Below are 14,798 nucleotides of genomic sequence, written 5' to 3' on the forward strand. Positions count from 1 at the left end.
AGGAAGTTGGCTTGTGGATGCTAGGCATTCTCTCTCTTTTTTTTTTTTTTTTGGCATTGTGTTCACGCTGTGAGCAACCTGTGAATTTGCCTGGCTCCACGTTGATGCAGAATCAAGAATGTTCCACAATTGTTCAACTGACTGAATGGTGTATGTGGTAGCACCATGCACTACCATACACAAGCAGGAGAAGGTGTTCTGGGGTACAAACACCACGAAGAAAAAGGAGACAGGAATTGGTCTGATAAAGGCACTTCTGTTAACTTCCGTCCCTCTCTGCACACTTGCTCTTCAGTTCACAAAATAACCAGATCAAGTGCTTATGCTTCTGTGCAGTAAAAGTTCTGCACCAGACAACGCAGACAAGTAAAGAGGGCACATGATGTTAAAATGTGTGCCTGAAAAAGGAGATAGCTGGTCTGAAAACTTGTTGGCAACTGAAAGGGCACGGATAAAAAAATGTAAAATTCTTTGTTTTGAAACAACTTGTGTGAGCATGGTAATAAATTGAGGAAGAGGCACATGCATGCTAACTTGAAGGCAGACAGTGTACGGACAAAGAGGCATTAGTTACAGGACATCACTGGCTTGGCTGATGCAAAAAAAAAGGAGGGAGAGGTTGACATTTCCAGAAATTTTTATCCCCTGGATACGCCAGTGGCTATGCATGTAGTGCACTGCTGCAATGGGCCTCGTGCAATCAAACGAGAACGTTTTTGTCGCAATGACCATCCTATGTACTCCACTCAATGCACACTTAGTCCGGCTTCACCCCTCCCTCCTAACAAAACAGGCTGGTGCTCCACCCCCTATGCGGGTGCCCGCGTACGCGGGTACACCTATGCGCGTCGCGCGCACTCGTGAGCGACGTCCTGCGGCGGAAACGGGCGGTACCGCTAGAGGGACAACGCCACTTCGGGTTACGCCTGCGACCTACTCTCCATGGACATGTCTATCAGCGGCGTGGCTAAACGGAGTTTTAGAACAGCGCGCGCAAAGTTTTGCGTCAACTTTAGTCGCCACTGCGCATGCGTCGTACGCTGCCCTCTTGCGGGCCCCCGTTATGTGACGGTAACAGAGGGGCGACCGCAATGTACACCATTTTTGCGAACCGAATAATAATCGGAACGCCCATTCTGGCACGTGCGTTACGACAGGCAACGCGATGACAATGGTCGCGTATTGTAAACATGCAAATGACGTACCAGAAAGTCGCCAACAGTCGCATGCTCGTCCATGCCGGCGTGCGTACAGTGTCATTGGCTGGCGGTATACACCTTTTCATAAACGCCTTCCTGGGCGCCGCCATAGCCCTCCTTGGGCTGTGCAAATTGGCGTGTCCCCTCGAAAATGCACTGACAACGCTGCGCCCTTAGCCTTAATTGTACTCCCGAGCACAGCCCATCATGGCGGTGTTTTTTTCCCCTCCTGTGAAAAGGTGTATACATGATAGCACTTCGAGCGAAATTAATGCTGCGCTGTTAGACAGAACTCGGCCGAATGCGAAAGGAAAAAAGAAAAACACAGTGTCCGCATGCCTCTGGCACGAGACCGAGAAAACCTCGCAGGACACGTTTTTTTTTTTTCAATTCTTGCTATCCCGTGACTCGACAGAGAATCTGGTGGATCTTTATTCGAAACTGCACGAAAAACGACAGCACGATCGCCTGATGAAACATCTCAAAACAAGAGACTAGCTATACACTACGGTGTACACTGTATATACTGTACACTTCTAGTACACTGTATATACACCTTTTCACAGGAAGGAAAAAAAAAAACACTGCCATGATGGGCTGTGCGCGGGAGTACAAAGGCTAAGGGCGCAACGTTTCCAGTGCATTTTCGAGGGGACGCGCCGATTTGCACAGCTTAAGGAGGGCTACGGCGGCGCCCAGGGAGGCGTTTACGAAAAGGTGAATAAGCGAATAAAAACACACGAAAGTAGAAAAAGAAAAAAAAACGAGAAAAATAATCGATATACGAGGAGCTTCTTTCAAAATTGGGCAAATTCAGAACCGAAACAAGCTCAAGTAAGGCTCTATATTTGCGCAAAGAATGCTCTCAACTATACTCTAAATATAAATTATTAAAAATACATAATTTATCATTACTGTTTTATAAAGGAAAGCTGTGAGTAAGTATGCGTCAATAGATGCTTGTTTGAGCTAGTTTCAGTTCTGAATTCGGCCTATTTCAAAAAAAAAAAAAAAACTCCTCATACACTTCGAGGGTGATCACCAAAGCGCATGATTAACAATTTATTCCCGGAGTAGGGCAGCTAAATCCACAAAACCAAGCCCACCGGCCCCCTCACGCATCAAGGAAATAACATAATCACCAAAATCTGCGGCCAAGCATTCGATGAGGTGTCGTTGCAATTCGAGTCAAAGAATGTATTTTTTTTTTCCTTTCTTTCACGGACCGGCGAAGAAAGCGACGAAGTAGAAGAAAAGCGTTGACATCGCTTTCCGCCTGCTTCGCAACTTGATGCCGCGCCAGGCGCTTCCATCTTCTTCCTCTTCACCGAAAACACCGCGCCAACCATCACCCTTCTTTCCTCCACCCCCGACCCCGTGTTACCGTCCCGAAACATTCCGAAGAGTCGACCGACAGCGGGCGCGAACCTAAGACACGCGCCTCGCCCTTCGCGCAAACGCAAAAATAAAGACCCGAGGCTCTTAGTGTGCGAGCGTATACTTTCACGCCAGAGGGCGCCACTAACAATAAGAGAAACACAACAACAACAACGACACCGTTACACAGGCGTTGCACGAGCTCTAAGAAGAGCGAACGAGCAAGCATGAAATACAAAAGGCTGAGCCAAACGAACAACAACTAAGCGAAGGGACGCGCGGAGATGGGGGGCCCAATGTGGAGGCGGCAAACCGTGGAGCTGGGCCAAGGAGCGCGAGGCGGCGGCGTCAACGGTGCTATTCGGGTGAAGAAGGGGCTTTGCTCGTGAAAGAAAGCGCCCCCCCCCCCCCCCCGTTTCATCACCTCTTCTGCGTGCATGTTTCTGATCCTCTCCGTGTTTTTTTTTTTTTCTCTTTTCATTGACAGTTAACGACACGCGCGACGCCACAACGCGAGATATTTAGCGCAAGCGCTATCGAACAAGCGAAATTCTTCGACTTCGAAAGAACACTGCTTAGCGGCGCGACATCTAAGTCGCTACGGGTAACGCGTTCAATTCAAGCACCAATAAAAGAGCAGCGCCACGAAGCAGCAAGTGGTCCGCGACAAAAGACCGTATTGCTGCGCATCACTAACGGCTGATTGGCGAGAAGCTTATTATGATCGAGATTGATCGTTTATTGAAAAAACGACGCATATAAATGCGCGTACGGCACAACGCAAATTAAAAGGCCAGGCCACAGGCTCCCACTTTTTTTTTTTTACATCCTCAAAGAAGCTCGGCAATTTCTAGAATAGACTATGCATGGCCATCACGTTTTCCGAATATTACAGCGCCGCGTGCCGCGCACAGCCTCCATTTCATAAAACAATTGCGGCGTTCTTTTCATACGTCTCACCCGAGAGGAAAGAAAAACCTCCATGCGCCAGACCTCCATGCGCCTCCATGCGCCCTGACCCAATCCTCCTTCCTCGCGCCATGACGCAAAGTCGCCGATCGGCGACTTGACGAAGCACGCAGCTCGTCGATTGGTCCGAACCAGTCACGACGACGGGCTCCGCCTTCCCTTCCGTGTGAGGGAGAACGGTGACGAGGCCGCGCGAAAATTCGAAACCAGCTGAAATCGATGTTCGAACCCCGGTAACTTCCTTAATATAGCATGTATTGACACAATTGTTGCGGCGACATGTTCACAGAGCTAAAGTGCACATATTTCTCTTTATAACAATATTTGGACATCAAGTTTTTTTTTTTCTTTTACTGGTCCTTCAATTAATAAGAGAGTCGCATTTCTGTGCGCTCGCTGATGCCGGGTTTACCACGTGCGACCGACATATTGAGTCATTTAAAATGAACAACGTCGGCTGTTCTTATGCGTGCCCCCCCCCCCCCCCCAGCAATAACAGCTTGCGTTGTAAAAATAAAAATAAGGATACCGCGCACGCAGCATGCAGCTCACCACGCGAACAAGCACAAAACAAATATAAGTGAAAAATTTCTTCGCAATGACATACGAAGCAGCGCACGACGACAGGCACAAAAGGAACCATAGGGACACCGCCAAAATCTCCAACTCGCCCAACTTTCGACATTACTGAAAAGTTACTGCAGATCCACGAAGTCAATGCTGATGATGGAGCGAAGCTAAAGGCTTAAACTCCATAACGTCTACGTTGAAGTGGCCGACTGGTATAAAGGACAGATGCACGCGCGGACGGACGGACGCACGGACAGAGTACGGTCTATTTCGAAAGTATATGCGAGCCGTGAACACTCTTTACGGATATATCTAAGACATTTGTTTCGGTCCAACGGGAAGCTACGAGAACCGCTCCTAAAGACAATCAATAAAATACTGGGGAATAGGTGGAAGAAATAGCTACAGAGGAGCTAACGAAACATTATTGTACACAGGGTAAAAAAAAGACGGTGTAATGCATTTTCAAACAGAGAAATAAAACTTCAATGCAACGCATAGTTTCGTCGGTGGATACCGGGCCAAGCCCACGCTAACCGGCGACGTGCAACGTGACGTCACAAGCCAATGTCGAAACGGACCGGCAATGCGCGTATACGTCACACCTTCGTGGGAGTCTATGCAGCTCTCCCGTCAGAGATTCCGACGCAAAGTGACGTCATACGAGAAGACGACACGCAGTGACAACCTGGAAGCGGTCCACCGGACCGCGACCTCGCCCGAAATACGCCTCGATTACGTGTGCGTATTTCGCAACTTAAAGGACGCATTTAGACAGGCAGTTTCGTTCGGACGGGTTATAGGTAATTCCCTTTCTAAAAAAAAAAAACGAGGAAAGCTAGCATTATGAAAAGACCCACCGAGGCTTTGGCGCTAAATTTGAAATCTTTGATTTCGCCTTTATTTTCTGTTCCTAGCGTACGAACGTCCCAGCTTTTATACCCAAATTTAGAGAAAGATAATATTGGAGGACCCTCAACCCTTGAATGTCTGAATTATGAAACTACCAAAAAAAAAAACAAAAATAGTTCTCGTTTTCCACCTTTAAACAGCATCCTTCAAATGATACCACAGTTAAATCACCTAAAGTGAATCCTTGATGCACACTTTAACGTATGTCCCGAATTCACCACATGCCACAGTAGCATGGACCTCGCAACGGAAAACATACTTCAAAACTATAGCGCAACCTGTGCTGTGCCACGCCTTGAGCGCGTATACAGACAAATATACAAAAGTGTTGAAGATGGAAGTATACGTCAGCCAGGCGAGAGAGAACGAAGACGTGCGCGCTCTCGCATGCGCTCTCCGCCAATGGCTACAACACAATTGCTTCCAGCACAAAATACATTACACGAGATAGCGCTAGATTTTTCATGATGAAAGCCACGTTCTCCGTGAGTACTACTTCACCGCCGGCATTAAAGGCGGCGCGCATTCAGCGACTTGCTTGTTCGAAGTTCTTCGGTGCGTCACGAATTCGCCACACCGTGGGTAGTAAAGGGTTGAGCTTCGCCTTTTGTGGAAGGTGAACGCTACAGAAATAACTGCGCGCGCACGCAGAAACTCGCACACACGCTATACCGCCGCCTTCCCAATGCCACCAGCCTGCCTCCTCTTCTGGACTTATAGAGTGTGCCGCTGAGAAAGCCACGTGCCGAACGCCGTCTACCTTCTGTCTTTATTCGCATCAACCTCGTTTTTTTTTTTTTTTGCTTACAGCCAACGCTGCGTTGTCGCTCATGACCAGAGACGCCGCCGCCGACACGGGGACTTCCACGAAACAAGCTCTAAAACGTGGTTTAAAGAAGAAAAAAAAAAAAAAAAAGACGCACGCGCAACACAGTCAGAGCGAAGGCTATAGAAGAAGCGGCCTTTCAGAGTATTTTCTAAACACTCACAGGAAAACTGCTGCAAGCACACTTGCCCAGTATCCACTCCAACATAAATAATCTTCAATTTTTATGCAATAGGCCGGCATCCGCTACAAAACTGTTAGGAATTTTGTGGAAATGTTTTTATGCAGCGGCTGATGACGATGAAGAATCATGCCTGAAATGGGTATGCGCCACAAATAATAGGTGATCAAAAACAAGCTTTTCTAACGGGTTGGAGCATTGGACGACCCAATCGTGACGCGATTCGCATTGTGTGACGCCCAGTTTCCACACCAAGCATGTGTAATTCATGGACTTTCTCGTGAAGAAGCGACGCTGTTGTACCGCATGAGAACCGGCTCCACATACACCCCGGCCTGGTCATTCAAGACTGGGAGATACGCTTCCCCGTTCTGTGCCTTCTGTGGTGACATCGGGGATATTGAACATTTCATTTGGCTTTGCCCGCAGTTTGATGCGCAAAGAGCAGCGATGATCCGCACCTTGCGAAAAGGCTGTCATAGGCACCGGACAGTTGATGACGTCATCTTTCCTGAAGGACCCGCGGCAACTAGGAGGAACGTGCAACGACTTTTGTTGGTCTTCCTGCGAGACACTGGGCTGTCTGACACGTGGTGACATTTTCCAAATTCAGGAGATGCTCAGGCGGAACAAATGCCGGCCATGAGGGCCGGGCTAACCCCGCCTGCTGCAACACCACCACCACCACCACCACCGACGCCCATGGCTGTTCCTTTGATGTTATCAAATGCTTTATTGCTCATATTAACACGATTCCTTTCCCCGACATGAAGCCCGCCTAAGGCCAGTTCGGAAACAAGTTCCAAGCACTGGCGCGACTCAGTGTTAGAATACTGGGCTGGCACGCAGAGGACCCGGGTTCGAATGCCATTGTGTCAATGGTGTTACTTATTAACATAGTTTTTTTCCCCATACTGGTTACGGACACCGGCGGCGACGGACAACTACGGCGCCACGCGTGACCCGTGTTCTCATCCACTCAAATATTGGCCAATCCTCACAGTGGGTATATGCAGCACGGGCAATAAATAGGTGGACAAGATCTAGAACAGCTTTCTGTGTAAAAAAAGCACGAAGAACTCGAGGAACACACAGTTCTTATGCGTATACACTTTATACGATAGTCGTTAACTCCTCGTACTCTGTACGGCCCGTAAGTTCTAGCGTACTAATTAAGAGTCGACTAATTAAGAGAAATAAGTCAGAAGTGACCCATAACTTCTTGGCTGGCGTTAAGTTAGCTGAGACAACCTATTACACCTTTTATTCGTGGTCAACTCTGTGTATTATTAACAAACAAACATACAAGCAAAGAAAAAAAAGTCGACTTCATCTGGTCCAAGTAATCCAGCACAAGCCTAAAGGGCGTGCAGGTGATAGTATTAGTGTCAAACCACCCAGGGAGTCGATAGAGTATGCAAATTAACAGTTGCTTATGCTCTCTCTCTCTCTTTCTTCACAGTACTCATATTCAGGACAGTTACAAAATTGAAAAAAAAAAATAGCCTGTATCAATCGTTATTTTTTGTTATTCGCTCTTATCTCTGATCACGCGGGTCTTGCGCCAATTCGTTACCTTTTCCTCTCTCTACCTGCCTCGTTAATCCGAGGTTCTCTCATTCTCAAATACAACCCCACCTCACCCCCCACTCTTCCTCGTCGTTCGGCTAGGTGGGCGTGGCCACTTGGAAGCTTCCATACGTCACCACTTCCCCACTCGGTCCCCGTTTAGACGACATACACGCTTTCCTCTCTCAACGCCCACACGTACATCCTCTCTGTTTGCTTTTATTTCCCTCACTTGTTTTTTTTTTTTTCATGACTCGTTCCAGGTTTAGCGAAAGGTTTAATTTCTCGTTGCCATTCTTCACACAGTCTTCGCTCTCTCTGTTTATACCTTGCCAATTTCGTCTCTCCATTGTTACGCTAAAGTGACAGGAGCAACGCGAAAAGATCGCAGTCAAGAAAGAAGACGCCAGAAACGTCTTCTTTCTCTTGTCCGTGCTTGGACGCTCTGTCTTGTAGGATGACGTAAGAGCACGTTAAAAAAAGCTCAGGTCATCGAAATTTACGGAGCCCTAAACTACGAGTCTAATGATATCGTGGTTTTGGTACGTAAAACCCCAGATATTATTATTATTATTATTATTATTATTATTATTATTATTATTATTATTATTATTATTATTATTATTATTATTATTATACTTGCGAACTAGCTGAACTGTCTGTTATTCTAAGGCATCGGCGGAAGACAGAGTGGGTCCAGCAACAAACAGGAGTTGCAGTTATCCTATAGCCGATGCCACATCAACAGAAAGAAATAGATCTGGGCTGGTCACGCAGTGCGTACGTAGTACAGAGACGAGTTGCACAAACCAAGAGCAGCAGAACGATCACAGAGTGGCGAGAAACGCAGTCGATGTGGGTGGAAAGTTAACACTGCGCCAAAATTGAAGTTCGCATAGGGATAAGAAGTAATCGGCTTGCGGAGAATAGGGACAAATTGGACACCACTTTCAGGAGCGGCCTTCGTCCAGGAGTGGACTCGCGCCGGTCGGCAATTATGACGATGATGATTATGCTGCTGCTGCTGATGATGATGGTGATAAGCTAGAGCTCCATCCTCCTATAGCGAAAAAAAAAACAAGCAAATAAGTGATAGCGAAAAGAGGTAAACGAACGTGTCATGGCGACGACTCCTCACGGCACTAGCGCTCGAGAAAGAAAGAAACAAAGAAAAAGAAAGAAAGAAAGAAAGAAAGAAAGAAGGAAAGAAAGAAAGAAAGAAAGAAAGAAAATCCGAGGAGAGGTAAAAAACGTAACACCGCACGCTGAATAACAACCCCACAGCATCGGAGAACCTGTCAGAAAGCGGGTGACAGGTACTCTTCGAGAAGAGACGATGACAGAGAGATAGAGAGAAATACAGGAGAGGGCTAAGGAGGCCCAGGGCCCGAACCCGGAAGCTGAAGAGGCTTGCAGAAAAGGGTGAGAGGGGGGGCGAGGGGTGGGTGAGTGGGCGTCTTTTTAAGTGCCAAAACAGAGGGCGCGCATCGGTACCCACGTGCCGCCCTCAAACCGAGCCAGCTCCAGATTTTTTTTTTTTTTTGTCACCACCACAACCGCAACAGCAGCTGTTTTGAACTGGCACGACGTGTACGCGCCAAAAATGTCGCACTCGACACATTTTCAGATCCCGTAACACACAGCGCCATCCAGGCACCCACGCTGTCCTCACACTTTCCATCATCCCCTTTCAAAAAAAGAGGAATGTTTTCCCTTTTCCCTCATGTTCCTGTTGGTCGACTTTCGACGCGAATACACGCACATACAGTTCCACTATTTATTTACATTAAACACGTTTCAATGTGAAAGCCCCAAATCGCCCAACAGCCAACTCTTTTGAAGTTCCTAAAGCAAGACCCGACCGCGGGCATAAATCTTTCGCTGGAGTACAATTTATTATACGTTTCATGACAGCCGCATCAGCATGACAGGCCACATACGAAAGATGAGTTCGTAAGGGGTTAACTGATCCGAATCCGCGAAATCCCCAGAACCTAACGCGTAGTCAAAAGCTATCCCCGGTGCCATTATGTGCGATTATAGTGTTGCGCGGGGGGGAAAAAAATCGCATGAACTGAGAACCGAATTCACGAGGGTGGCCTTTATCACTTGAGCGGACCCAGGTACCTGCCAGCTGGAGCTCCTGTACCAAGCTCATCGTGCGGAAGTGGCCAGTTGAGCAGTATAGACTGAGGATGCGCTTGCTTCATCTCCCATACACCCCTTAACACAATATAAATGTTCGAAGCAAAGGCGGAAGCCGGTGTTAGGCGCAAGAGGAGAGAGACGGAGAGAGAGAGAGAGGGATAGAAAATCCTACGCGTGGAAACGAAACTTGTTCTATAAACAAAAATAAAGCCATCGGACAGGCTATAATAGCCAACGTTTCCATTGGTGGACCTATCTCTGTCGAAGCTTGGCTCTGACAAAGGTCGGTCCGTCATGCACCTCCGTGCACGGATCCCCATGCACGCTTTTATGGCGCGAAGCTGTTGAGCTTTTTCATTATGACGCATGGCGTAACATGAGAACTATCATCATCGTCACAAACCAGCACGCTTTCTCTTCATCGTCCTCTTCATCTTCTGTTTCGCTTTCACATGGCTTGCGCCGATTTGTCAGTCGTTTTATGCAAGAACTCGGTCGGGCGCAAAATTAATGGAATTAAAAAAAATGAGATGAAAAAGGGACACAAACAGATATAAACAGACACAAAAGATAAAAGATAAAAAAGTGGCAGCAAGCACAGTCGTGCATAGTATAAAATTTCCATCTCCTGCAAGAGGCAACCATATTTTCTAAGGGGGAGGGGGGGGGGGTGCAGCTGATTACGTAGAACGGACGTGACAGTTAGAACTTCCCATCAGAGTTTTAACTAGACCACACAGGCTAATGGTCCAAATATTTATGTAATGGTCCAAATATTCCCGCAATAATGGTCCAAAAAGCGACGCCAGGTAGTATAGGCAGACAGCCGGTACGGACACAAACGCTCGAGCAGTCCAGCCCACAGGGCGCGGGTTCGAATCCCGGCTGCGGCGGCTGCATTTCCGATGGAGGCGTAAATGTTGTAGATTCCCGTGTGCTGAGATTTGGGCACACGTTAAAGAACCTCAGGTGGTCGAAATTTCCGGAGCCCTCCACTACGGCGTCTCTCATAATCATATAATGGTTCTGGGACGTTAAACCCCACATATCAATCAATCAATCGAGCAGTCCAGCGTCTACTGCTCGTGCACACGCTCGCGCTTCGCCCTCAGAGATGGTCCCACTAGTCATTGCCTTGCGTATTCCCCACTAGACATGTAATATTTATGCATTTTTTGTATTGACTTGATCGAATGAACATTGATTGATTGACCACGCTATAGCGTTCGGCATCACATGAGCGCTGCCAGTGTACGCTCGCCGTCAGCAGTGACGTCACTATTCCGAAGCCCCCTACGCTGGCCTCGCCGACAGATGATGTGATTGATATGTGGGGTTTAACGTCACAAAACCACCAAATGATTATGAGAGACGCCGTAGTGGAGGGCTCCGGAAAAGCCGACAGATGACGATTGGGGTCGAGAGTATGTACGTTTGCTCTAAACATGGGTGCGAGAGTAAGCTCGTCCATATTATAGCAAGGGATGGGAACGATAAGTGATTGATTGATTTGTGGGGTTTAACGTCCCAAAACCACCATATGATTATGAGAGACGCCAGGGAACGATAAGTGAGGATGGAAAGAAGGGCGTGGTTGCCCCAATTTTTTTTTTACTTTTGTGAGTGCGACGATACTGTTTTTTTTTTCATTATCTGTTTTCTATTTGTGCCTGTTTCGTGCACTGTTCATAGTTGTGTCCCTTAGTAGATGCTTGCATGCATTAATTGCGTCACCATTTAAAAACGAAAAAAAAAATCCCTTGTGCTGTAGAAAATGAGAGATATGAAGAGATTTAGTCGCACACGAAGGCCCAGCGGTCGGCTTGAGCAACGGTTCGCGCTGACCTGCTATACTGTTGGGTCCTTGGCCTGACGCCAACAGCGCAAACGTGCTCATAAGAGCGGTCATAGCCTTCGTATACAAGTCGCTGAACTGAACGCACTTTAGAATCACCCCGACGCTACGGCACTGCACATACTGCCGTCCCTAAGTTGCCGTAGTTATTCGTTAAATATTTACCTCCCCACCCACCTTTTTCCTGTAGAGACTGTATGATAAATAAAAAAAAAAAACTAATAAGGGTCCTCAGACAAACTGGCCTAGAGGTTCAATAGATGTGCCTATCTTTGTCAAAGGCGCCTCACAGGTCATGGGTGACATGGCGACTTTTACAAGAAACAAAAAATTTAATCCTACCGAAAACGTCGGACAAACCCTACCAAGACATTATTAATTTTTGTTCCAACAATATCTGCAGCAAAGTGAATTTTTAGTTTTGTTTTCCCTTCGTTCGTGGTACGAGTGTGTCATGCTCGTTTTTTTGGTGAATGGCCCAGCTACACGCATAGTGCACGAGCCTAGCGCCACGAGAAAGGCCGCATAGCGATGATGCACGGCTGCTTTTCCACGTCTCGGGGCGGCGACGGGCAGAGCGCCGCGACCGACGTGCGACGAGAGCGAGGCCCAGACGGCCGAACAAAGGAAAGACATCCATCATCGGCAAACACCGAGTGGGCCCCCAATTCCCTGCCCGCAAACCGCCGCGGAAGGCCGCGTTGCCTGCTAGCGGGGCTGCATGCAGGCGAATACTATCGCGGACTTCGCGCGAGAAGGCCAGATATTCAAGACCGAAGCCGCGGACATTTACACGGCCTGTTTACGGCTTCTCGTTAACTTTGGCAACTTGAAAAAGTAATACTACTAAAAAAAGGTAGTCTTCTGGCTGGATGCGCTTTGTGGGATATGGCGCCATCTGGCAGTAATGTGAAGAAACGAAAGTTTTTTTTTTTTTTCGGAACGCGGAGCCACTGGTAGGTGGCAGCACCGGGTAGTCATAGCGTAGCGTAGGAAAACACCCCCTTTTTCCGTTCATAACGTCGCCTTGTCAGCGCGGCGTAATAAACACTGCGGTCTTTAGAATTACGTATCTATACATTTTCTAAATAAAAGAAAACACACTACCTAGTACTTGTGTACTTTAATGTTGCGTCTCAAATGTAAGTAATACTTGTTGTTTTTTTTCTTGGTTGACAAAGTTCACAAGTACGATCGCAGACACCAGATCAAAGATGGCTAGAGCGTTGAGCAAGGGCTTAAATTTTCGCCGGTGGCTGAATCGTCTTTGTACAGAAGGACAAGCAAGCAGGCAGGCCGGCAGACGAAACTTTCTGCGTTGAAGCATCCCAAGAACAAAGACTATTGTCTTTAATAGTATAATATTTGGGGTGATATGATTATGAGAGGCACCGTAGTGGCGGTCTACGGAAATATCGGCCATCCGATATTTCTATCTACAGTGTACACAGGTCTCTAGTATTCTGCTACCACTGAAATGCCAGGCGGTGTCAGGCGGCCTGCAATTAACGGCCGGGATAAGCCGAGCGCAATAAACTACGATCCACCGCGGTGGACAGCCTGGAAGGCGCCCTCTGGTATCCACATGCGGTCTAATGTGGGTCCCTACATCATCGATTTATTAAGCCCGGCAGACTTCTCGCGAAGCTCAAGAGAAACCAGAAATGTCGCCGCTACCAAGTAGTTTCCTACGATATCTACTAGGGGCAACTGTGGCGCTGAGATCGTTCAACCCTCGTGATAATGATGGAATGATGGGTAGCACACGGATTGGGCTAATCTTCGTCCTTGCGGCTTCGTACGCGCAGTTGTGGCTTTGTTGTGCTTTAGGGTTTGTTTCGAATAGAGAAAAAAAAAGCGAATCGATCAAGTGAAGTTCGCAGAAACTCCACAGCGTGAATCATTGGCCGCATACTGCAGGATTGAGCATGTGTGCAAACACAGCAGTGGCGGATTGATCTCCTGTGCCTCTTTCAACGAGCACAGTCTGACATTTGCAGGTGCATCCCGAGGTTAATGAGAAACGGCTTGCAAACCAAGTACGTCCCCGACCTGCATTTCGACCTGAAGATGATTTATATGTAAAAAAAGGAGGTGCGCTATGTTTGCACACACACAATCATTGCGGCGACTCAATTTTCTCCCCCCTACAACTTTTCTCTCTTTTTCCTCCTTTCCTTATACACGGGTTACAAAGGCGAGCTGAGTTTTCACGCGCATAGATAGTTCAAGATCGATACATTCGATTGGCTTTGTGCTGTGTGTACCCTTTCTTTCAATCGTAAAAGCGAGGTACCAATAAATATTAATGAAAAACGACGGTTGTTTTTTGAAACACCGTCTAGCGAAAACAAGCGAGAAAACGCACTTACAAAAGCCGCCCAGTAAAATACAAGAGCACAGCGACGCGACAACAACCTATGAATGCAGTAGGAAATAACACCATTGTTCGAGTAAAATAGCCTTTGTGTACAGAGGAGCCGCGACGGCCGATTGCATTCAGTCATTTCCATCGCCACCTCTTTCGATTCTTCCGAGGTTTTGTCGCAGTCACGAAAGGAGGGCACAGATCTGCATTGTAAAACAACAATCATCGATTTCCTAATGAAGCCTAAGCCTGAAGACAATGCTTTCAACACGACAGTGTTTCATGCCGGGGTCCGTCAAGAGTTCAGTGACGTATTTTCGTCACGGAAATGACGTCGGAAAGATACACATGATTAAAAGACAGAAGTTCCGTCCACGGGAGTCGAACCTACGACTTAGTCCGCGACAAGCGCTGCCGGGCACGCTATCCACTGCGCCGGTCACATACTTTTTTCATGTAATGCTGACGCACATAAGCGAAACAGACTGAACCGGCAGCGAGAAAATTCCGGAATCTATTGATGACTTTGTAGTGAACTGGTGAATTGCAACAACAAGAAAAAATACAGCGGGTACATCAGTGCTCGATCGTCCACTTCACTGCGTCTTCTGTAGGGGATACGAAATTAAACAGAATGGTGTCATTGAAACATGAAATGCGAGGACATTTTATCCAGCCAGACTAGTAAGAAAGATTTCAAATCTCAATAATTTGGGGTTCATAAGGAGCTGGGAGAGTTTTTTTTTTCTAACCAACCAGTGGGATGACATGAAGATGTCCAGCACGGATAAAAGCAAAAAAAGCCACCATTCCACCGCAAGGGC

At 47.3% G+C, this 14,798-nt stretch overlaps 1 protein-coding gene across 3 annotated transcripts in view; it reads right to left on the reverse strand.

Moving 5' to 3' along the window:
• Nucleotides 1–14,798, reverse strand: part of ERR (estrogen-related receptor) — a 133,700-nt gene that overhangs the window by 31,195 nt on the left and 87,707 nt on the right. The window lies entirely within an intron of this gene.

The sequence above is a fragment of the Rhipicephalus microplus genome, chromosome 8, assembly GCF_043290135.1.
Source record: "Rhipicephalus microplus isolate Deutch F79 chromosome 8, USDA_Rmic, whole genome shotgun sequence".
Lineage (NCBI taxonomy): Eukaryota > Metazoa > Arthropoda > Arachnida > Ixodida > Ixodidae > Rhipicephalus > Rhipicephalus microplus.